This window comes from Macrobrachium rosenbergii, chromosome 53 (assembly GCF_040412425.1).
Source record: "Macrobrachium rosenbergii isolate ZJJX-2024 chromosome 53, ASM4041242v1, whole genome shotgun sequence".
NCBI classification, from domain to species: Eukaryota; Metazoa; Arthropoda; class Malacostraca; order Decapoda; family Palaemonidae; genus Macrobrachium; species Macrobrachium rosenbergii.
The window spans coordinates 22991135-23015725 of NC_089793.1; the positions used below are offsets into that span (position 1 = coordinate 22991135).

The window sequence follows — 24591 nt, forward strand, 5'->3', positions numbered from 1 at the left end:
TCTGCATTGTCACTCATGATGCCAAAGGTTCATATGAACCTTCAGTGAACATGAAAAGTTCACTGCGGTATCGCTGGATGAGATGATCGGAGCAAGAAATTGGTGTTATAGTAAGGGTGCAAATGTACTGTGTAAACCTTAGGATAAAGTACAGGTTTGTATGCTAAGCGGACTTGTGGGTGGAAAAAAACAAAAGCACAAGAAACTTAAACAAATACATGCGCAATAGAATTAAACAAACACAAGCACTATAATCTTAAACAATAAACTTAAGCCAACACAAGCACAACAAGCTTAAAAGTAAACTTAAACAAACACAAGCACAATGTACTTCAACAAATACAAGCACAATAAAATTAAACACAAGCACAAGCAAAGGAGGAATGAAACGAGAAAAGGGAAGAGCCGTTTCAAAGACAAACCCTATCTACCACTACTATTACTACTACTACCGAAGTACCGTACTACCTATCTGGAGATTGGAACCAGGAGCCGGGAAGCGAGAACTGGGAACCGGCACTGCAGTGTCTCTTAAAAGTGTGAATCCCGTAATTATCCGGTAAATTAACGTCATTTTGTTGATTACTTTTCGGCTTAATAATTACTATTTGTTAATTCATAAAAGGCTTAGAGTTACTTTCATTTTAAGGTGTAAATATGACTGGCACCAAACGACTTTTAACATAGGCTAGGGAAGACTTCCGTAATGTAGGCTAGGGAGAGATTTTCTTTAACATAGGCCAGGGGGAGATTTGGTAGAACTACGCATGAGCTCCGCGGCGGGTATTTCCTTTAAAACTGACTTTTCCTATAGTATTTTGGTTGCTTATCAAGAATATACCCTAATTTTTTGTCGGTCTACTGATTAACCTGCAATTAACCTCAGAACTGATCATGTTTATGTATTCTGGCCATCCTGGAATGCTATTGCACATGTGCAGTGTTGGTAAAAGTGGGGTAATTCTAAGCCGTAGTTCCGCGGTGAGCTAGACTATGGCAGTTGACGTTTTCTATGCTATTTTACTTGCTTTATAAGACTTTTAAAGTAATTTGTCGACCAGCTGTAACTAGACTGTAAGTGACCTTTGAAGACTACATGATGGGTAGATCTAAGCCGGCTTTCACGTGAGCCTCCCACCTTTCATAGTTTAATACATTAAAAATTGTAACCAGTAAACACCTCTAAAAATACCAACCTAATGTACCCTAGGGGTGTTTACTGGTTACAATTTTGCAGTATTAGCTATGAAAGTGGGGGGGGCGTTACGCCGAGAATGCCGGCTAGATGTACCTTATCATGTCAATCTTCAAGGTCAATTCAGGCCCAGTTACAGCCGCCAACAAAATATTAGGTAATTCTCGCCGGCTGTCCGCGGTGAGCTAGACTTTGCAATTGGCGTCTTTCTATGTTATTTTACTTGCTTTACAAGAATTTAAAGTAATATTTTGTCACCCGGTTGTAACTAAACTGTGATTGACCTTTGAAGACTACACGACTTGAATTACCTAACGTCAATTGCCATAGTCCAGCTCACCTCGGACAGCCAGCTTAGAATTACCAAATATTACTTTAAATTCTTGTAAAGCAAGTAATAACATAGGAAAACGTCAATTGCCATAGTCTAGCTCACCGCGGAACTACAGCTTAAAATTACCGTTAGGTTTGTAAATGTTGCCAGCAATAAGTGAATGTATTGTCATTCAATCAAAGCCTGTGCTTATGCAGTTGATTAACATATACTATACATATATATAAACTATATTGATAAGGTTCTTGCATTTTACTTTATTTAAAGCAACAATAATTTAGTAGAACATTATTAAAATAACATATGTTTTGTGTTGTTTGTTAAGTAAGCATTGCACTATTTGTGGCAGATGTTTCATTTGTTGTGCCAAACTTAGTTGCCTGATACCAGGTGGAGACCAAGTGGTAATTCTAAGCCGTAGTTCCGCGGTGAGCTAGACTATGGGAATTGACGTTTTCTTGTGTTATTTTACTTGCTTTACAAAAATTTAAAGTAATATTTTGTCGGCTGGCTGTAACTAAACTGTAATTGACCTTTGAAGACTATACGATACTGACGGGGTAGATCTAAGCCTGCATTCTGCGGTGAGCCCCCCACCCCCCCTCCATAGCTAATAATCAAAATTGTAACCAGTAAACACCCCTAAAAATACCAGCCTAACATACCCTAGGGGTGTTTACTGGTTACAATTTTGCAGTATGGAGGGGGGTGGGGGCCATCAGGAGAATGCCAGCTTAGATCTACCCACAGTATCGTAAAAGTCTTCAAAGGTCAATTATGGTGCCAGCTGGCTGACAAAATATTACTTTAAATTCTTGTAAAGCAAGTAAGATAACAGGAAAACGTCAATTGCCATGGTCTAGCTCACTGCGGAACTACGGCTTAGAATTACCTTATTTACATAAATATAGGCTACCAACTAGTGTTGCCACACTTCCACACCACTGACTTCCGCGCTCGCCAAAATTTTATATTCATTCAACCATCAGTAAAATCTAACTTACCTAAAACAATATTCTGTATGCTTCCCTTTACTCTCTAAAGATGATTTCCCTTAAGTAAACATGTTAACAGGAAAACCTAAATGTTTTTTACATGGGTCTCTTGACATGCTTACTGCATTAAGTGATAGTGAGACTATAATATAAATCAAAACATTAAATGCATTTAATGTTTGCAAAGAGCTTCCCTTATCAAGTGATCACAATCACTTTTACATTTATTAAAACAAATTTAAGTAGATTTAAGTTGCCTTAATTGTTCTGCATTCTACGTATTAATCCAGACATCGTTCCTGTATCGATGACTTCTGCTTCATAATTTGGCGTGTAAACAGCCATTCTTTGATGGTTCTTTATTCAGTCATTATTATATGAACAGGTGTATAAATATGCAAATGACTGAGATTACTGGTAAATGAATCACATAAGAAAATATTTCTGGCCACAATAAGCCCCAAAAAAGAGTGTGGAAGATTTTTTCACACTTGGTGTGGCAAACTGTCAAATGAAGACGCCACTTCTGCATCTCATCATCTTGTGCATGAAAACTTCCACACCAAAGGCCACATTCCCACATTTCACTAACACTGCTACCAACTGCATTGGAAGAGGAGAACTGGGTCTTTCTTTTTCAACACATTTATTGCTAAGAGAGAATAGCTAGTAAATGTGGAAAGGGCTCTTGCAGTGGATGGAGGCAAACTTCATTTTAAAAGTGAAGGTTCTGTCTTTGAGGTGAAGTTGATGGCTGTGTAAATAACAGGAAGTTCGGACCCATTATGGCTTCTTGCTTCTGCCAAAACACAATACACTGTACATACAGTACTGTATGTACAGAATAGGCGTGCAGAACAAAATTTGAACTTACGGGTGGCAAAGGGGAGCTCTATGAACACAAATTTTAATTTGCGATCCTGTTTGTTTGTATCTCTGAATGTTTGTAAGTTGAATGATCTGATGTAGGATGGTGTCTGTATTATTGTCCTGGTTGAGTTAATGTGGGAAAGCATGAAAATAGCATCTTAGAAACTACCTGCTGAATCTGAGTTTTGTGTATGTCATATGCAAGTTGAGAAGTATATGGTATGGATATTCTGGTAGCTGAAAGCTTTTCGTGAAGTTTATAACAAGGTATTGTTTCCAGAGCACATCTTGTTCTGACAACTGACTGATACTTGGAAGAGTTCCAGGCACTTGTTTATGAAAGCTAACTAAACTCTTTACTAAATGTTTATTTATTGTGTTTCTGGTTTTGTTATGCTGAAAGGGGATTTGCATCTTTGTCAGTTTTAGTGACCCAAGTTAATCATGTTGCCTTGGGACATGATGACAGCGTAGTGAGAAATTGTATACAAGCTACAAAACTCGTCAGAATATGAGTGGAGACTTTTCTAATTGAGTTCATTGTGGTGTTTGAATGAGGGGTAGTGACATTAGGTGCCCCTAAAGTAGCTTTGTAATTGACGTGACATCCAGTGTTATCCTTCTCACAGTCTTGTGAGACATTGCCCCCAAGCCACATTCCCAGACTGACTAAAATTTGTAAGGAAGGATTTACTCTGCATTGAGAGGCCAAGCTTGGATTTAGGCAAAGTTGAAGAATTTTCAGCTGTGTAGGAAAGAATAAAGGGAACAGATGAGGGAAAAACAAAAAGGAAGACGTACGGCATACAGGAGGTTTTATATCTGGTAGACAAAGAGTAAACTCCCAAAGAATTTGGATGGCGTCTCATGAATGTAAATATGTTGACTGTCATCTAATAATGGAATACAAACACCACCCTACTTACAAACAAGTTACGTTCCAGACAGCCATTTGTATGTTGAATTGTTTGTAAGTTGGTTACTCTACTTTAATTGCCTGTTTAATTACAGTATGATATAAAATCAATACAGTACAGTACTGTACATTTTTCATCCCAAAACACAATACACTGCACATATTGTACCCTGTACTGTACATACAGAATAGGAGTGCAAAACAAAATTTAAATTTACAGGTGGCAAAGGGGAGCACTCTGAACACAATTTTAATTTGCTGTGGCGGAATTCAAAACAAAAAAAACAACACACAACACTCACCCTGATCCTCGGTTGCTGGGAGATGGATTAAGGCCCCGTAACAACCACAACCGTAAACAACCACAAACACAACAAGGAAATACAAAAAAAAAGGAGACAGAACACACACACAATAAAACAGCACACCAACAATAAAAACCAACAACTCCCGGAAAGCATAGAAAACTGTCAACACAAGAAAAATTGACTGTCACTAGCTCTGACTAAAGACTCTCAACAACAAACAAACCCTCCTTCACATTTCTCACAGACAGACAGCGCCAGAACTAACTTCAACCAACGACCCTTATCCCTCTTCCAACAACCAAAACACTAACTAACAATTACACTCGCTCTCTCTCTCTCTCTCTCTCTCTCTCTCTCTCTCTCTCTCTCTCTCTCTCTCTCTCTCTCTCACAAAACGTTGGGAAATGCTAAATAAAAATCCATTCATCCCTCTATATTGCGATCCCATTTGTTTGTATCTTTGAATGTTTGTAAGTTGAATGTTCTTAAGCAGGGTGGTGTCTGTCTTGTATTATGTTTGAGATTGAATGATTTGATTTTTTTTAATATAATCATGTCTGTTAATTGTGGTGCATTTGAGTTCCCAGTTTAGATGTTAAGTTAGGTATCACCACACTCTTCAGTGTTGGCCACTTTACATCCATTCCCTACTGGTCCAGGTCTTCACCAGTGCCTTTTCTCCTGGGTTCTCTATGCTGCCTTGTTGGTCTTTATCCAGTTTCCAAATCTAGTGCTTTCCTACATTATTGCTTCTTTCTGATAACAGGCCAAAATAATTGTCATCTTTTGAGGAGTTAGTCATTATTTCCCAGCCTCTAGACACTATAACTCTCACCCACTGTACATTCAGTACATCGCAGCCATGCATATTAGCGATTTTTCATCTCGTGTTTTGGATTGAAGCAAATGTTTTGAGACCATCGAACAATACAGCCATGAATTATAGCAGTTTGAAATCATTCGCACAAGGAACTTAATTGTTTTTTAAAAAATTAAAAGCGCAGAATATTATTAAATGTTTTATTCAAAATAATCACACAAAAATCTGCATTAACTGTTCATAATTCATCAAAATTTTATAGTATGACAGAGGTAAAAGTAGTATAGTTCTTTTCTGAGTCCATGCATTATATGCTTGTAATAGTTTTGAATATCGTTCTTGCAGGAAGTCTTGTGGAAGCCCTCTTTCAGTCTACCTTAGAGATGAGTTGAAGCCATAATCGGGAGCGATGGGAACTAGCAGACCGTCAAGCAGTATGTTTCATTCATGGTTTTATACTTTATTGATATAGCAAAAGAGCATATTACAATACACTCCCTGAACACCTGAATTAGTGGGGTGGTCACTGACCAGCTGGAACTATATCCCCATAATTTGGGCCCACAAGTGGGTAATTAACTATCAACGTTACAACGCTACAGGCAAAATCTTGTCAAATGAGTTACCTGAGGTGTCTCATTGATTACAACGCTGCTACAAATTTGGTGACAGAGGCTGACATCCCCAATTGTTATTAGTTTGCCAGACAAGAACCTCGTCGGCATCTGCTAGCGCCTGCTCCTTCCACTTCTGTCTACAGTCACCGACAGAGCCTCTAGTGCTGAGATGCTGCCGCTTACAAAGTCCTGCACGTCCAGCGCAAGCATAGTTGACGAGTACCCTCAAAACACAATCGATATTCTGCTTTTGTATTTTGACGGGAGGAAGGTTCAGCGTGAGTATCAGTCAGAAGATACAGACGAGTATAGGTCTCGGTCAGTAGATCAGACTTGAGGATTATTTGCAGCACAGAAAATCCTTTGCCTAAAAAGGAAGGCTTTACGTCAGGATTTGCTGTAGGTTACAATCAGTAAATAACAGTATTTAGATTCAGAGTTATTCAGAAGAAGTTAGAGGACAGTTTATCATCCAGTATGTTAGCTTATTTCTAGTGATGAGTAGTTAACAGAGAATAGAGATAGTGATAGAAGTAGAATCAGTTGACTTTCTAATCGTTCTCTCAGCCCTGCTTGTTCCAGAACCAGCTGTTACTTGACATAGTGGTATGGGGTCATGGAGAACCACAAGCCTGCAGGTGGCTGCCAAGCCCCCCAGTGCGAGGGAGGTAGTGTTGTCCTCAGAAGATGCTTCCCAACAAGGTGTAAGCTCTGAGGTGATGTAGAATTAGGTAAGACACAGACGAGTAAGGAAAATAGGTTAGGAAGTATTCAGAAAGAGAAGTGGAAGGTGCAGTCTTCTTCAGGTTCAGGTTCAGTTGGGGTTTTAGTGTGATGACTTCGTCTTTGAATCCATCTTCGGTTTTATTTCCTGCTTTGAGTTCTTTACAACAGAAGGTTTCTAAGTCCATGGTTTGTCGTTCGGATGTGGTTTCGGGTTTTGTCAGGTTCTGTAGTGTTGGAGAATGCTCCTTCATCTTTGAAGGTTCCTTTTCCTTTGGTGGATGAGTTTGGTGCATCTTGAGGTGGTGGTAATTCTGGTGATCAGGTTTTCAATTTGGCTCAATATAATGCAGAATTGTTGGGTTTGTCACAGGGTTATAGATTACTAGTTAGGCAATGTTTTCAATTTTGGGTTCCAATACTCACAATCACGTCCTGAAGAATTTTCCTGAGTTTGCTAGTGATGTCTGTCAAGATTATCAAGGGGGAAACAGAGTCGGTCTAGTTTTCTTTCTCTAAAAACTATGGCCTCTTCTGCTGCTTTTGAGTTTTCCTTTTCTCCCCGATTTCTTCTAAGCCTTCTTCCAGTGTCTTTGCACAATCTTCTTTATCGGGTCACTGGAGGGGCTCTTGAGTCTTCTTCGCTCATCCTGTTTTCTTTGCCACTTTAAGTCCAGCAGAGCAAAGAATTTTCATTGGTTCAAGGCCTGTAATGTTGGAGTTTCAGCAGCTCTCTCTCTTCGGGTTGAGGTAAGACGTACCTTTGGAGGGGCTGTCTGTTTATTTAGCACCTTACACACAGGTCATGTAGTTTTCTCAGGCTTCTGGACGTGAAACCTACAGGCGGTTTGAGTCTTCCGCAACTGTATTTTCATCCTTTACTGGGTTTAAAACATAATTTGTCCACTGCATTTCTTGCCGATGCCACGGCGTTTGGCGTTTCGTCTGCTCCATCGTTGGGTGTATCAGTATCGATGGTGTTCTCAGCCTCTCCTTTTCACTAGAGTAGCTGGTAATTTTCCTTCTTCAGTCCCCATTGGTTCCGCAGCTCGTAGCTTATCCTGAGAAACACCTTTTGAGTACTGGACCAGTTGGTATGTTCTCTACCTGTCCAATGTCGGCAGTAGGTGCTCCGGTGGTTACTCCGAGTGTGACTTCTTTCTTTTTTCTCCTTCTATTTCTTTCTCAAGTTTTCCTGTGGCTATTTCTGTTCCTCCTTCTAAGGTGTTCAGTGTGCGTTTGGCTTTGGTTCCGGGTCATCAGGGAGTTCTTCCTACCGCTCCCTTAATTAGTGCGACTTCAGCTCCGGATACCCGTCCTGGTGCGGCGTTGGTTCATCTGGCGTTGGGTGGATCAGGTGTTGCAGCCTCTCCGCTCACAGGGGTGGGCGTTTGTTGCCCAGGTGTGGTCGGCCCAGGTATTATGTCATCGTCGCTGGATGGTGCAGGGTTTGCGCAGTCAGGTGCATCTGACTCAAGAGTTTTGTCATCGGCTTTAGCTGTTACAGGGTTTGCGCAACTGGGTTACGGTTGGCTCAGGTATGATGGGGTCAGGTATGTCAGGTGGTGGTCTGTCTCTTTTCCTGTCCCGGTTCAGTCGGACCAGCCAGACAGAGAATGCTCTTGTGAAGAAGAGGAGCCAGTACCAGATATAGGTTTTTTTTTTTCCAGCGAATGACGGCGAGTATAAGCAGATGGTGTACTTTATCCACTCTCTCTATTCGTAGTCCAGGCTCCAGAGGAACCTACACAACCAAACCAAGCAATGTTTGAATTGTTGTATGCAACTAAACCAGTAGTCTCCCAAACATCAAGTAAACTGGTCTGGTTTGGCCGAGTCAGGTAGGTGTTGAGAGAGGCAGACTCCAGGTTAGCTTCTCTTATCAGGTTGGGTAGACAGGATTCAACCTTGCTTCCTAATCGGAAGGAGTTCTATAGGGTAGCAGGTAACCCTTCTGCCGGTGTCAGAGTTCCTCTCAGCAAATCTGTTGAGACTTTTCTCTCTCTTGTTTTCCTTCGTCGAATCGTTTGGCAGCGGTTACATCTCATGGGGTTTGTATTTTGGAGGACACTTTTCGCAGCGAGTCTGAGGCCTTGTCCCACTCTATGTGGATGTTGTCTGGGTTGATGGGGTTTTCTCAAACAAGATGGACATACTCCCTCCGATCCTATACTGTTGACAACGTTCTTTGGCAAGAAGAGGAGGGACTTCTTTTTAAATCATCTTCCATCTCACTATCTGGACACACATAAGAGGGTTTTGTTGAGGGTGCCTTTTGCACTCTACAACAGTCTTTTTAGAGAGGAGGATGTCTCCTCCATGGTCAATTTCGTGTCATCGTCGTCAGCAGTAGCGTCACAGGAGGCTGTGATTCGTGTGGCTGCTCAGGGTTCAGGTGATGTGGCCAGTATGATGAACTTTGTTGCTCCTAACTCATGTCTCCAGTGTCAGCAGCTATGCATCGTCGAGGTACAGATTGTTGAAGTATCTAGCCCTTGGCTGATCCTTGCCTCCTCTTTAGAGGGACTTCTTAATGAATCTATAGCAAGGTACTAGTCTAATCTTTGCCAAGTGTTGCCTGGTTCCAACACAGTCTATAACCTTTCAGGGATGAGGATTCTCTCTCTTCCTTTGAGGTTTTTTTTTCCCAACCCTGGAGAGGATCCAGTTTGTCCTTCAGCAAGTAGAGGTGTTCCTGTCCAACAGGGAACAGCCTTTACCAGCTTGGAGAAGCCTCTAAGGGAGAATCTCTCTCTCTCTCTCTCTCTCTCTCTCTCTCTCTCTCTCTCTCCTCTCTCTCTCTCTTACTCAGGTAACTCTCCAGGAATGAAGTCAACGAGAACACAGTTATAGTCTGAAAATGGGATTTCTGCCTGCCTGGATCATCTGTGGTGTTAAAAACAGTGCATCTGACACCTGGAAGGTCATCGACTCCTCTTCCCGATGTTCATCTGTACTCAGATGCCTCAGATCAAGTTAGGGGAGCAACCTTGGAGGAAACCCAGGCTTAGGGCCTCTGGAGGATCGGGAACGAGGGAGTCAATAAATCTTCAGGAACTCAGGGCTGCAAACAAGGAAGCAATCCTCAGGTGTTTTTCAGTCCTAGTCCAACCAGAGAGTATTGTCTCTGTTTTTGCAACAGTGTAACTCCGTGTGTCGTATCTGAAGAACTCGGGGCGGGGGGAGAGGGGGGGATCAAGATCAGCAGAACTCAATACTATAACATAGAGCATAGAGTCCTGAGAAGGTGCAAAGAACAAAGTGTCTTTTCTTCCCCAACTTGTATCGGGGAATCTCAACGTACTGTCTGACTAGTTAAGTTGTTCTCATCAGGTATTGGGGTTTTGGGGGGGAGTGGACTTTGGCTCAGGAAGTAGTACGTCAGGTTCTCCGGAAGTGGCCAGCATCTGTGGACTTTTTCGCAACGAGATTAAATCATCGTCTTCCGGTTTATTTCTCACCAGTGGTGGACCCCATGTGGATAGGCACCGTTGCGACGTTACAAAATTGGAATCACATACAGGTGTGTGCTTTCTTCCATTCGGTCTCATTCATCAGGTAATCAGGAAATTGCAGGAAAGTGTCAAGACGTCTATGACTCTAATAGCTCCTTTTTAGCCGAGTATATATATGGTTTCTGGAACTCCCTAAGCTTATTGTGTGCGAAGTTCCAATGTTCCTTCCCGATGCAGAAGATCTCAGACAACCGCATTTTCACCATTATCATCCAAACCCTTTATTGAACCTAGTTGCAAGGTGACTGCCGAACGAGCAGCTAGACAGACCGGACTCTCTAAAGCTGTGTCTAGACAGCTTTCTTTCAGCTTGAGAAAGTCAACCTGTAAGCTTTACCAGGTCAGCTGGACAACATAAAGAAGTTGGTGTCGTAAGGAAGGTCATTCCATCTCTAGACCTTCCATAGCCAAAATAGCTGATTTTCTTTTATTCCTTCGGAAAGTCAAGGCTCTTTCGTATACGGCTATTGCTGGCTACCACTCAACGCTTAGCAGCAACTGTAGTTTCCATCTTCCCGAAAATTTCTAGTAGTAAGATCATCCATGAATTATTACATTCCTTTAAGATTAAACGTCCTGTCTTACCGACTCGGGCTCCTCCGTGGGATTTGTCAGAAGTTCTAACGTTACGACAACTGATTAGAAGGTGTTTTTTCTTCCGGTTTTAACTACAGCTAGATAAATGGGCGAGCTTCAGGCAGTGTCTAGGCTGGTTTTCCAGGCGGGAAATATGTATTTGTCTCTTCTTTCCGGAATTTGTGGCGAAATCAGTCAGAGGTTAACCGGCGCTTCAGTGGAGATGTCCTATGTCCGGTGCGAGCATTAAAAGTCTATTTATCAAAGGTTGAGAAACTCTGTCCGCGTCCGCGTACACTTCTCGTCTCTCCGCGGAATCCTTCCCATCCACTGTCAAAGATTATGATTAGTTACTTTCTGAGGGAGAGGATTTCCCAAGCTTCTCAGGGTTCTTCTTCATTGTCTTCAAGCTCTCTATTACCCCGAGCGCACAGTATTCGGAGTATGGCCACTTCATCTTCCTTTCTAAGGAATTATGCAGTGTCTTCTACTCTGAAAGCGGCTTGGAAGTCCGGTTAAACATTTTACTTTTTTACTTAAGAGCGCTCAATTCCGCCTCGTTGGAGGGTTATTCTCTTAGTCCATGTTTAGCGGCTAACTCTATTATCTAGGGTGCGTTCATTTAGTTGAGGTGGTATTTTCTTAGTGTGGAGGTTCTTAGGTTAACCAGATAGAGGAATTCCTTTTAGTCATTAGAATCTTAGACAGCAGTAATAGTATAACCACATGAACTTAGGTTTAGTACATTTTTAAGTGTCTTAGACTTTGATAATTTCCTTACGAGAGTCCAAGGGGGTTTTCTAGTGGGCTAGGCTTTTTCGTTGGTGCTGAGATACTACTTCACTCGTCGATCGTTGGGTCTTATCCGGAGGGTCAGCGGCTCGGCACACTGCTTCATTCCCCTCCATACCTGAGAGGCTCTGAATAGCCACATGGGAGGTTCATCATACTACTCCATACATGAGAGGCTCTGAATAGCCACATGGGAGGTTCATCATACTCCTCCATACATGAGAGGTTCTGAAGAGCCACATGGGAGGTCGACAGACCAAGACAGTACTGACCTGAATGACGATCAAAGTACTCTCCAGCATGTCTCTTTCACAGGAGAAGCATTGATTGATATGGTGAGTCTCGACTAAACAGATATCCTATGTAGAGCAGATCAGTGAGCTACCATCTTTCGGGGTTGTAAAAGGGGGCATGTTTCAACCCAGATGGGTCTCCCTCCAGCATGTCTCTTCACCCAAAGCATTGATTGATATGGTGACATACATTTACACATAGTAGGTTGATAATGAGTTACCTGCTTATTCTCCATTGACAGGTCGGGCTGAATTAGATTGATCCCACCTCCATTAAAATTTTGTTAATCGGCCTAATTCAGGTGTTCAGGGAGTGTATTGTAATATGAAGTTTTCATAATAAAACTAATATTGTAATACCTGAACACCTGAATGATTCCCACCCTCCTCCCCACTTCAGTTTTTGATAGTGAGTGACTCAGTTGGGGACGTTGGCTTCTGTCGGCTGGTATTTGCGGCAGCGTTGTCCCGGTACCTCAGGTAACTCATTTGACAAGATTTTTCCTGTAGCGTTGGTAATGCTAACAGTTAATTACCCACTTTACCCACTTTGAGGGTAAAATTATGGGAATATAGTTCGGATTGGTTAGTGACCAGGGCTAATTCAGGTGTTCAGGTAAGTATTACAATAGTTTCAGTATTTTCTTATCTTCAGTTGTCATTTAAGAACAGATGTCATTGCAGTGGAAAGACCATGGAAGGTGCCTAGCAGCCTTATCCCTGGTCAGAAGCAAAGTCATAGTGGAAAGTTGCTTCTTTGAGTGAAATGAACAACATGATATTGGTTTGATAATTAATTCTGTGGAAGGACAGTGTTTTTGGCAATTAGGGATTCAGAAAGAACAAACTACCTGCACAATGGCTATTACATCCGCAAGTTCAACAGTTACTGTGGGATTAGAGGAGCGCTCAAATGTAGACTTATTAGCATGCAGATGAGCAGGAACAACGATTCAATTACTACTCCTTTGAGGGCCCTCAGGCTTGAGCAGTGGATGTGTTTCATTAAGTTGGCCTGATTCAGATTCTTAGGCCTTCCCCCTTTATCTACTCTAAGGAAGTACAGTATTGAGCAGATTTAAAGCTCAAGAATTGCTTAGTGGCTCTAACCAGAGGAGTATCAAGCAAATTATTTTCAAACTTTCTAGCTTTCTCAGTAAAGATGTCTCTCATTTCTTCCATTGAAATCAACAAATTCTATGCACTTCCACTAATTTCTGCATCTCACACTTTAACTCGTGGAGATGCTTTGACTAGACTCTCCCAATAAGGGGATTTCCAAAGGTATCATGGGTTCTATCCTTAATCAGTGAAAACAAGTGTGGTTTGTCATGAGCAGTGGTTTTGTGTATTGCTCTGGGTTCCTTTGCCTAGAGGAATTTACAGCACCTGGAACCTTGTAGACATCAAAGTTTCTCTGTTTTCAGTAGATATAGGTAGGACTTTTTCACTGTCTCTACTTCAAGTTTAACACCCATGGTTTCCAGTATTGCTCAGGGTGCCGTTCTAGAATAGAATTTTCAATTACACACCTGGAACCTTGTAGACAATCATACAGTTTCAACACTTTCATAGACAACAAGACTTTTTCACTGTATACTTAGCTTATCATTCCATTTTTCCTTTGTTTTGCGCCTTGTGCTATTAGATCTGACTGATGATCAGCACCTAAAGGTGTTGAGATCAGTTGAGATTAAAGCCCGTTCAACTCGTTATCATCCTGGAATTTAGACGCAGGTCTAAATTTTGTCTGCAGATTCTTTTGAGCCTCTGGAATGAGTTCCATATAACTATTTACTGTGAAACCTTTTATTTAGCACTATTGGCAGTTAAAAGAGTAAATTTATTGCAAGCACTCTCCTTAGGCTGTTGTAAAGGGAATGCTATTTTATCTTTTTGCCTTAGAGCTGAGAGTGATGTGGAGGCTAAGTTTTTCAGAGAACTGTAAGAATTCCAGTTTAACCTCTGTTGGGGAAGAAGAGGAAACACTTTTCTGTCTTGCTGGGGCAGTTAAAACTTACTTAGATAGGTTGAGCCTGGAAGAGGCTGTTATCCTTTTGTTTTGTGATTTTAGAAACCTAGAACATCTTTGTCAAAGGTTAAGCCTGGAGGAGGCAAAGTTAACCTTTTGTTTTGTGGTTTTAGAAAACCTAGATGTCTTTTTCAAGGGTTAAGCTTGGAAGAGGCAAAGTTAACCTTTTGTTTTATGGTTTAGAAAACCTAGCTGTCTTTGTCAGTGGTCAAACCTAGAGGAGGCAAAGTTAACTCTTCATTTTGTGGTTTTAGAAACTAGAATGTCTTTGTCAAAGGTTAAGCCTGGAAGAGAAAAAGTTAACTTTTGGTTTTTTGGTTTTTGAAACCTAGAATATCTTTGTCAAAGAACACGAGGTTCTCTGTGATGTATTTGATTAGGCTAGTGCATGAGAACTAGCACCATACCTTTATCTTCATTGAGGTTAACATTCATAATGTGAGAGCTGTTGCAACTTCATCTAGTGATATGACAATTTGTCGCTTGTGGATGGGATTAATGCGGCGCAGTAGAAGTATGCAGAATCGTGTTTGAAAACGTACAAGTAGTCTTTTCTTGAACTAAAGACAGAGCAGTCCTTTTGGCTCTTTGTTTTAAATCCCAGGTTTTAATATTTTGGGGAGCATTAAGGTACATATATTGTATAGGAGCATATATTTATATCATAAAGGTATTTATTTTCAGTGACTCGTTTTATAGGGGTTTTGGACCCATTCTCTGCAAGGTTGCTCTTTGCTGCACCATATGAGAGTCTGCTTCCTGAATGGAATCCAACTTCTGGTGGTAGTAAGATCCAGAAAGGATTCCAGGTCAGGTAAGAATGTTTTGGGTTTCATGCAAGAAACCTTTTAACTCGATTGGATGAGCGGATTTAGTCTAGCTGCACTACCCACCATCCTCTTCCCAATGTGGGAATCAGCTAACTTTAACAGTAGGTAAGATTCATCCCAAATAATATAAATTTTCGTAATAAAATTTATTATTTGGATACTTATCTAATGTTAAAGTAGACCCCACCCAGCCTCCCCACAACTTAGTGGGCTGTCAAGGAGAATTCTGACAAGAGCTAAAACATTTGAACACACTTGATAGAGAACAGATGTATAAGACAGTCATAAGGGCAGCCATTCAATCTTTTGTTTGAGTGCTGACTTACCTATTGGCATGGAGATATCGGCTAACTTTTAACAGTAGGTAAGTATCCAAATAATAAATTTTATTATAAAAATTTACATATTCTCTTCAAGTTCTCCCCACAGCTGCAGGTGGGTAGCTCTTGTATTGTTCCTTGCGCAGCTGAAGTTAATGATACCAAAGACGCTTTGCAACATCCCCTCCCAAGTCCATCAGCTTTCTCTTTTAGCTGCCCTACTTCTTCAGCTGTATATACCCTCAGTTTTTCCTCATTAATGAAAAGATTGCACTTTGGGTAACCTTATGAGAGGCAAAATAAGACTCTTATGACTGTTCAGTGTATTGGATGATTATAATCTTTAGTGAAGGCTTCTTTTCTTTGTCTATGCATTCCTTTACAGGCCATGTGTTCATGTAGCCTGGTAAATTGACTTCCCATCATTATTTCAGTGGACTTGTACGAATCCAGTGCAGTTTCTCCAATCACTTGGTATTCTGACACTAATTCTTTTAGTTCACATCATTTGCTTTTATCATTTTATTGGAAATAATGTAGTTTTTGGCCTGGGAGAATGAGAAAATACAGCAAGATGCCTTGATCACTCTCACAAGACAAAAATTCACTTTGTGTTAGCCATTTCCATAGTTGAAAAACTGGCTTGGCATTTATATTAACATGTGTATTGATTATATAGCATCATATGAACAGTTACATTGAATTTGGTGGAAGAGTTCACTGCATTTTGTCCCAAGTTTTGCAAGATACACACACATTAGGGAACTCCAGTGGTTCCAAGAACTTTTTTTTTATCATGCAGTTGGTGTATTTGCTATTTACACTATTTGTTGTTGTCCACTGCTGTGTGCCCTACTCTGCAAAGGTTTGTCACAAGCTTCGGGAACAGTCAGTATATCACATGCTAATGGTGTTCATCATGTATTCAACTCTTCCGTTTTCCACTTATGGGACTTTCCTGGTTAAGAAATGGTAGACATAGCATGCTAGTATACTTTACAGGCCCTTGTGCTCAAGCCTATAGTCATAGATACAGAGTACAAACAGAGTTCCAGACAGCTTCCAAAGCCATATATGAATGATTTACACAAAATTGTTTGGTTACGATTTAGTTTTAGATAAAGAACTAAACCAAAATCTTGATATTCTCTGATGTTTATTTTGAAGATTAACCAATTTGCCTTTTTTTAATTTTTGAAGACAGAGTCTTTTCTCTTCTATTTCAGGCGACTTCATCCATCAGCGCTCTGACTATGCGATTTTTGGAGTAGGATAGGGGTAGGTGGGTGCTCATTATGGGCAATGTCTGCCTCTGAGAATCAATGCATCTCTGGCCAGTTCTGAAAGAAGAGTTGAAAATATACATTTTTTTTTAACAATGGCAGCCATGAATATCGTCTGCTGACAGGATCTATGACCATTACAGAGAGAGTGAGTACGGATACAATTTTTCGTCATGATGTTTTGCTTTGAGTCTGTTTACAATTTTTTTTGTATACAGATATTTTATAAAATATCTTGAGGAACAAAATCATTTTTAATCATACTTGCACAAATATTTTAAACTTCCTTAAATACTTCTTAAATGAATTGAAACAAATCTTTGCAATTTTTGTAAATGTGAGAGAAGTTCGAACTTTTATCTGGTTTCTGTATCTTGTGGCAAGACTGACTTATAGTGTTACTATCCTACAGTTGTAGTTTGTCAGTTTTGTTGGGATTTTAATGAACCAAAAACTGAGTGATATAGCTCCAACATACTTTTACAATTACAATGTGCGGGGCTATAAAGGCTGTACATAAACAGATGTAAATTAAACTACAATTACTGTTTAGCTTTTTATTATCAGTAAAAGTAAGCGGGTTTGAATGACTAGGGAAGCATTCAGGGGTAACTTTTACATTTGGTATGCACAAACAGTCTATTCCTGTTGGTGCCCACACTAATGTTCTTGAGACAGTCATCAAATAAGGGCTTGGAAGATGAGATTTGGACCTCTTGTTTCCTGGGATGGTTTTGACAAAAAATATCAACTGTTCTTTGCTTAATATCAGTGCACACCACTTAGTCTTAAGTGACCTAATACCCTGTCATGTCAGTCAAGACTAAGTTCAGGCAGAAAGGGAAGGAGCTTTTACTGGAAGCTCTATGGTTTTGTATATTTTAGGTCATTTTGTATATTTTAGGTGTCATTCATTGTTTCTGCTTTGAAAATATATTATGGTGAATTTCATTTTAATGCCATGTATTTCCTTTCAGAAATGATGAATGGACCCTTGTTTTGTACAGCACATCAGTATCTCTAGTTGGATGTAAACAAGGCTCTGTCCTATTTGCTAGCAGAGGTAATCATGTTTAAAACTATTTTTGTACATACAGTATTTTTGTTTTGTTCACATTAGTTGTAAAGATGTCCTGAAGACCTCCTTACAAGTATAGGCCTTTCTGGTGATTTCTCTTGTTTTATATTTGCTTTTACTCTTTATGTAATTTTAGTAAGTATTTAATCAAAATACTTATAGCAGAAGATTCATGGTCATCATATCATACCTTTTGATGTTCCACACCCCATTGGGGATAGTGCCATCAGTGCACTGTAGGCAGTACTGAAGATTCATGGCAGCATCCTTTTGGCCCTTGGCTGCAACCCCTTTTGTTCCTTTTGCTGTATCTCCATTCATGCTCTCTTTTTTCCATTTTACTTTCCACCCTCTCCTAACAGTTGTTTCAAAGTGCAACTGCGAGGTTTTCTTCTGGTCACACACTTAGAAGCTTTTCACTCTCAATTTCCCTTTCAGTGCTAAATGACCGTATAGGTCCTAGTGCTTGGCCTTTTTTCCTAAATTTTATATTTCATTCCATTCCGTGTTCTACAGGAAGGGGAGTAGCTGCCCAGACATTCATAGATGATTTAGAGGAATATTTTTTTGTATCACTGCTTATTTTGTTTTTCTTTCCATCCATTTCCTCTCCTCCAACATGGCTGTCAACTTTCTCTTTTTCTCTTTCCAGTTGCAGTTTTTTGCTTTGTTTAAGAAAGAACCTTCTGGCCAGTCCTGTGAGTAGAGAAATTTTATTAGAAGTGAGAGTAGAGAAATTTGATTAGAATAAAAAACACACCCTTTGTAAATGGAAAGTTTCAGTGTGGGTGAACACTGGTATTAAATGAGAGTGCAGACAAAGCTTGCTTAGCTGTGGCTATTGTGATTAGATCAATATAGCTGAAAGTGCTAGTAATTCAGGCATCATTGAATGCCACTGTTCATAATGTAACGTGGCATTTTTCATTTTAGGTTGTATGCTGCATACAAGTCATTTTGTATCCCATTCACATCAGACAGGTGTCTGCCCATGGATATTAGATGAACATCCCTTGACCCACTCCCCACTTGTACAGCTTGAAATTGTAGGGATGTTTTATTTTACAGCTTCCCTGAATATGGCCACCAGCATATAACAAGTTTTGAACCTTAAAAAATTTGGTTATATGGTAGCCTATATTTAACTTCTCTATTTATGATCTAAATTACATAAGAAGAAACTTTTGGGTCAGCTCTGCCAAAGTTAAGGATGTCAACACAGTAGTCAGGTTAAACTATTTTACCACACTCTCTCTCTCTCTCTCTCTAACCTCAAAACTCTCTCTCTCTCTCTCTCTCTCTCTCTCTCTCTCTCTCTGTGTTAGGGGCTAGGTTCCAGCCATACTTTCCAACTCTAGCAACTGTGAGTGTATGGCTCTTGCTATTAATTTGTTTCATGGGATTGCCTTCTGTTTTTAATCATCAACATCGTTTTAATAAGGTGGGAAATGAATTCATCTGTGTCCATCTATAAAATATCTTTGGCCCTCGTAGGGGACTTAACAAAATCTTTCTCAAGATCCCAAACACATGGTGTTGTAACATCTTCCTTTGAGTATGGCCCTTCTGTAGTTACCCCAATGAAGACAGCCTCTCTTAATCATTTCTCTGGCACAAAACCAGAATGTCAGCTTGTCAAATGCTCCTGCAATCTTATTTCTCTATGTCTGTGGAACAGTCTCCCGGAGGATTTCATGCAATGGGAACTTCAAAAGTTCAAGCGAGGATGCAATGCATTACTACCTTAATACTATTCTCCAGGCATTTTAATACATTTTTATGTATTTATCAGTTTATTCATTTTTTTTTTCTTTTTTAATAAGTGAGATCTCTTCTTTCTCTATTTCCCTTTACCACCTCTTACTTCTTCCTAATGAACTCTATATTCTTTGGTAAGCTTGAGTTTCAAGTCAATGGCCCCTGTGGACTTGTTCTGTATAAATAGTAATTCTGTCCCATTCTTCTCTCAGTATACTGAAGGCAACATCAGCATAAAAACATTGAAGAATTAGTCTCAGAGATTTATATCTCTTGGTGTCATTGTAGATAGACAAGAGTGTTGCAGTACTTTGTAATGAATTCATTGCCAGAGTTAATTTTAAAAAAGTGTGCAAAGTGTTGAGATAGCGTGCAGGCATCATATACTAAAGTATGTTCTTTACTTTCCAGACAGGCAGCACAGACATCGGTTGCAACAGTTGTTTTTCAACTCTTGGGATAAATCTGAAGAATATGGGCATGGATGGTAGTTAAAATTGTTGCACCCTTGATTTCATGTAAAAGAGACTTTATTACCTCAGCTTTCTAAATAACAAAATTAGTCCATTTTATGTTTGGGTTTGAAAATAACTGATCTTGCAGCAGTCGAGAAATGCCTTTGAGTTTTTCCGTTGCAAAGTGTTTTTGCTTCTTAGTTCTATATTTGCTTGTCATGTAATCAGTTGTATTTTATTTAATTTCTTATTTAGGTTACAGGCTTAAATGCGAGTGTTCATTACACTGTATTGCCTGGTATTGCCCTTAATTTAAAGTGCAGTGGAACCTCGTTTTTCGTATGTAATCTGTTCCAGAAAGTCTGGCGAAAACTGAATCTTTCGAAAACTGAAGCAATAATTCCCATCAGAAATAATGTAAATCCCATTAATCTATTACAGACACCCAAAAATATTAACAAAAAATACATTTTATAGAGTAACTATAGTTTTACATACAGAAAACAGTGAGAAATAAATATAAATGACTTGAAATGGATAGATCAACATTTAACATCACTTTTACCTTTATTGAAGACTCTTGTTGGCGTATGGAAAGATGGTGAGGAGGGAAGAGGGAGGAGGAGAGGTTGTTTGGAAGGGAAATCCCCCTCCATATGGACTTAGGTATCAAGGCCCTATCTGGGGTTACTTCCCTTCTTTGTTTTTTACTGGCACTAAGACCAGCTGGAGAGTCACTGGACCACTGTCGCACAAAATATCTGTCCAGAGACATCTGTTTCTGGCGTCTCTTTAAGATTTGCCTAAAATGGAACAAGGCATTATCATTGAACATGTTGCAGACATGTCTTCCAACATCTTTGTTAGGGTGATATTTCTCCATAAAACTTTGCGACTCACTCCACTTTGCACTTGTCCTTAATCACTGAAGAAGGCACATTATCCCCTCTCTCCTCCTCCTCTTCCTCCTCCTCCTCCTCCTCTGATTCCTCATCTGCTGTCTGGTGCTGTTCCAGTTGAAGGTCTTGCAGCTCTTCAGTGGTTAGCTCTTCCCTGTGATCGTCCAACAACTCTTCCACATCTGGCCACTCACGTTCCCATGGACTTCCCCAAAGACACAATAGATTCCACAACATTAGGGTCAGGCTCATATCCTTCAAAATCCTTCTTGAGTACAAGTTCTGGCCACAATTTTCTCCATGCAGAGTTCATTGTCCTGGAAGTGATTCCTCCAGAACTCTCTTGGGGTCAGTTCCATGTCCAAGATCACTTCAAAGCACCTGTGAAACAGTGCTTTTGTCTATTGTACAGGTTTTTGAAGTTTGAAATGACCTGCTGGTCCACGGGCTGGATGAGAGAAGTGGTATTAGGGGGCAAGAGCTTCACTGTTATACATTAAACTCCTCCAATAATTGGTCTTCCAAGCCTGGAGGATGAGCAGGAGCATTGTCCATTACCAGGAGGCACTTGAGTGGCAATTGATTTTCCAGGAGGTATTGCTTCACACTCAGGCCAAACATTTCATTGAACCACTCAGTGAAAATTTGCCTCTTGACCCATGCCTTTTTGTTAGCCTTGCACACCACACACAATTTACTCTTGATAACATTGCTTTTCTTGAACACTTGTGGTGATTCGGAGTGATACCCCAATGTTTTTCTTGAACACTTGGGGAGTTTCAGAGTTATTCACCAATAAAGGCTTCACTTTGAAATCCCCACTAGCATTTCCATAGAACAAAAGAGTTAGTCTGTCCTTCATAGCCTTGTGTCCTTGCAGTGCATTTTCCTCCTGTGTGATGTAGGTACTCTTTGGCATATTTTACCAAAAGAGGCTTGTTTCGTCACAATTGAAGATTTGTTGGGGGAGGATTCCTTCAGTCTCTACGAATTACTTGAATTCATCAACGAATTCTTCGGCCCTACGTTTGTCCGAACTTGCAGCCTTCCCATGCCTTACCACACTGTGTATGCCAGTTTGCTTTTTGAGTTTGTCGAACCAGCCTCTGCTGGCCTGATTGAGGTTGAGGGTAGCTTTATTTCTCATAAGTGGAGACTTTGCTACACCCACAAGTGTTGCATCATCGGCATATTGAACAATCTTGTTTTCCAGGCCAACCCATCTGCTTAATCTATGCATATTGACTATCAGCTAACAATCATTTAGGTTCCACATACTTATATAGTGGCTTAAAAATAAGTGTTTCAGCAACTTTGGAGAGCACAGGGAGAATAGAGGTTGGCCTGTAGTTACTGCAGTCTGCAGATATGCCATTCTTTGAAACAGACACTATAACTAAGCTTGCACTCATCCATAAAGATACTACGTCAACATAAAAATCTATAAAATCTATCAATCATGGAAGACAACACAATAGAAACTTTTTCAGAAAAAAAAATAAAGGGAAGAAACCATCAGGATCTTCTCCACCCCAGCTATCAAGATTATCCAGAATTTTCTTAACATCCCTGGAGTGAAATGCAGATTTTGTAAGAATAGGTTCATGATGACAATATCAGGGAGAGGGACATCCTCAGCTGATTGTTTGGTTTCATAAGCTCGATGAAGCAGTTTAGCCTTGTTCCTAGGGCCTGTAACCAATCTACCATCATCTGCTAGTAGTGGTGGAATGGAAGATGAATCTAACCCAAAGATAAATGATGCCAAGTTGGTCTGTTTGTCATGGTAGGCTCGTCTATATGTATGTATCATCAAACCATGGCTGGTCATTTGTCGTAAATTTGATGACCTTTCTAGGGACATATCTTATTAAAATATCCATCAGCATTTCATTTAACTTCTTGGGACCAGGATCTAACATAGCAACTAAATATTAAGTGCCTGACAAGCTTCAATAATGCAATCCCAATTGGCTCTGGATTCAGACAGACCATTTTTCCAATGGTGGAATTAGGAATATACTGATTGACAGTGATGTTCATCTCACTGGCATAATGGTCATAAGTGCCTATATATTCACATACCATGTATTTGACAATAGCTGGAACATCTGTGAATATGAGATTTAATCTATTACCAGAAATGTGCGTTGGTTCATCTGTTAGCTGTACCTGTGTGTGTTGAGAGTAATTTGAATTTTAAAAGAAATGCAACGTACAGTATTTCAATTTTTTAAAAATAAATTTTGTTTCTGTTTTATTAGCCTGTCTCTTCTCTCTCTCTCTCTCTCTCTCTCTCTCTCTCTCTCTCTCTCTCTCTCTCTCTCTCTCTCTCTCTCTCTCTCTCATTTGACCTAATATTTCACTGCATTATGGTAAAACTCGTGCTTTCTCGCTCTCTAGCCTAGCTAATATTTCTCGTAATATTTTAATGTGTGGTAAAACTCTCTCTCTAACATAGGTAATATTTCTCGTATTATTTTAATTGGATGTGGTAAAATCTCTCTCTCTCTCTCTCTCTCTCTCTCTCTCTCTCTCTAGCACTTATAATAATTGTAATATTTCATGGCGGCAATGTGGTAAATCTCCATTATTTCTCGTAAGATTGCAGTGAGGTATAACTCTCTCTCTCTCTCTCTCTCTCATGGGTGCAAAACGTTGAGAATACCTGTAAGTATTTAGACTAACGTACAACCCCAGTACAACCTTTGGGTATTAACCCGTTATTAAACGTGGCGGAAGCTCAATGGGACGCCATGTTTAGTACTACCCCCTCTGTGATCAAAGTATTATAGACACCTATTTCTATATTGTGTGGTCGACAAATTATATTAATAAACGATATCTCTGATTCCGAGCAGGGGTGTCATTTGGGGGGCAGGCTTTGGGGTCAACTGCCCCCTCAAGACAACTTGACCCCCCAAGACCCAAGTTCCCCCCTCCCCCAAAAAAAAAGCCTCAACTTGGCCCACTCACCCCCAAGCCCCAAGAAGTAACAGCATGTTTTCTTTTAAAATGTGCTATCATAAATATATAAAATTTCTCAAATATTTTTATCTTTGTCTGTCTACTAGCTACCAGTGATGATGAGATGAAACATATAGTAGTGGGAGTATATAATTTTTGATGAAATACCTTCATGTGGCTTCGAAAACGTAGCTCAAAATTAAAAAAAAAAAAAAAAATGCTGATTAGGCTCGCTTCACTGGCCAAACCGTCTCCCCACCCCCAACGAAAATCTGAAATGACGCCCTTGATCCCGAGGGCTAGTACTAAACACGGCTTCCCATTGAGCTTTCGCCATGTTTAATACGACCACCTCGAAGGTGACGGTGGGAGACGTATAGTGATACCCAGCCTTTGATCAGCTACCCAAAAGACTAGTATAGATTAAAAAAAATTTAAAATACCACCTGAGACTTGGGAATAGTGGTAAGAAATGGTCCTATAGAGGAAATCTTAAACGATAAATAGCGTCATTAACACTGCCCCAATTGATGGACAAGAATAGATGTATGTATTTGCAACATAAGTTCTAACGTCGGAGTGATTAGTATTAAAAAATGTCAAGATGTGTGAAAATAAAAACCATAAATTAACCAGTTTTATTTTAACCCCTCAAAAAATTGTTGGATATTTGGATAGGTTACTCTCTCATTTTTTTTTTCCTTGGAGCCAGCATTGCAATGCCCCGAAGGAGGGAAGTTCCCCCAGCAGAAGGTATACAGCCAATCGGTTACCATCTTGAGGAGCCGACCTAAAGGGCTGTTTTCTAATCTGACAGCTGATTGGCCGAGAGGGGGAAAAGTAATACCTCCCTTGTACCTTCCCAGAGTCTTCCATTTTTTCTATGTCAATTCTGAGGAATGTTAAAGACCCGTTCAAATGTCAAAGTGAACCCAAGTACAGGAAATCCAAGATGGGTCTAGTCAAGTTACCACTGAGACGGCCTTGGCTTACGTTCAACTCTTACTGCTGTGGT

The 24591-nt window shown here is 40.1% G+C and overlaps 1 long non-coding RNA gene across 1 annotated transcript; it reads left to right on the plus strand.

The window, feature by feature from the left end:
- The first annotated feature begins 444 nt into the window (after window positions 1-444).
- Window positions 445-24208, plus strand: LOC136834352 (uncharacterized). The gene is made up of 5 exons (XR_010851753.1): window positions 445-559; window positions 5784-5872; window positions 16363-16567; window positions 17397-17482; window positions 19667-24208. It is a non-coding gene; the product is annotated as an uncharacterized lncRNA (long non-coding RNA).
- Window positions 24209-24591: the final 383 nt, after the last annotated feature.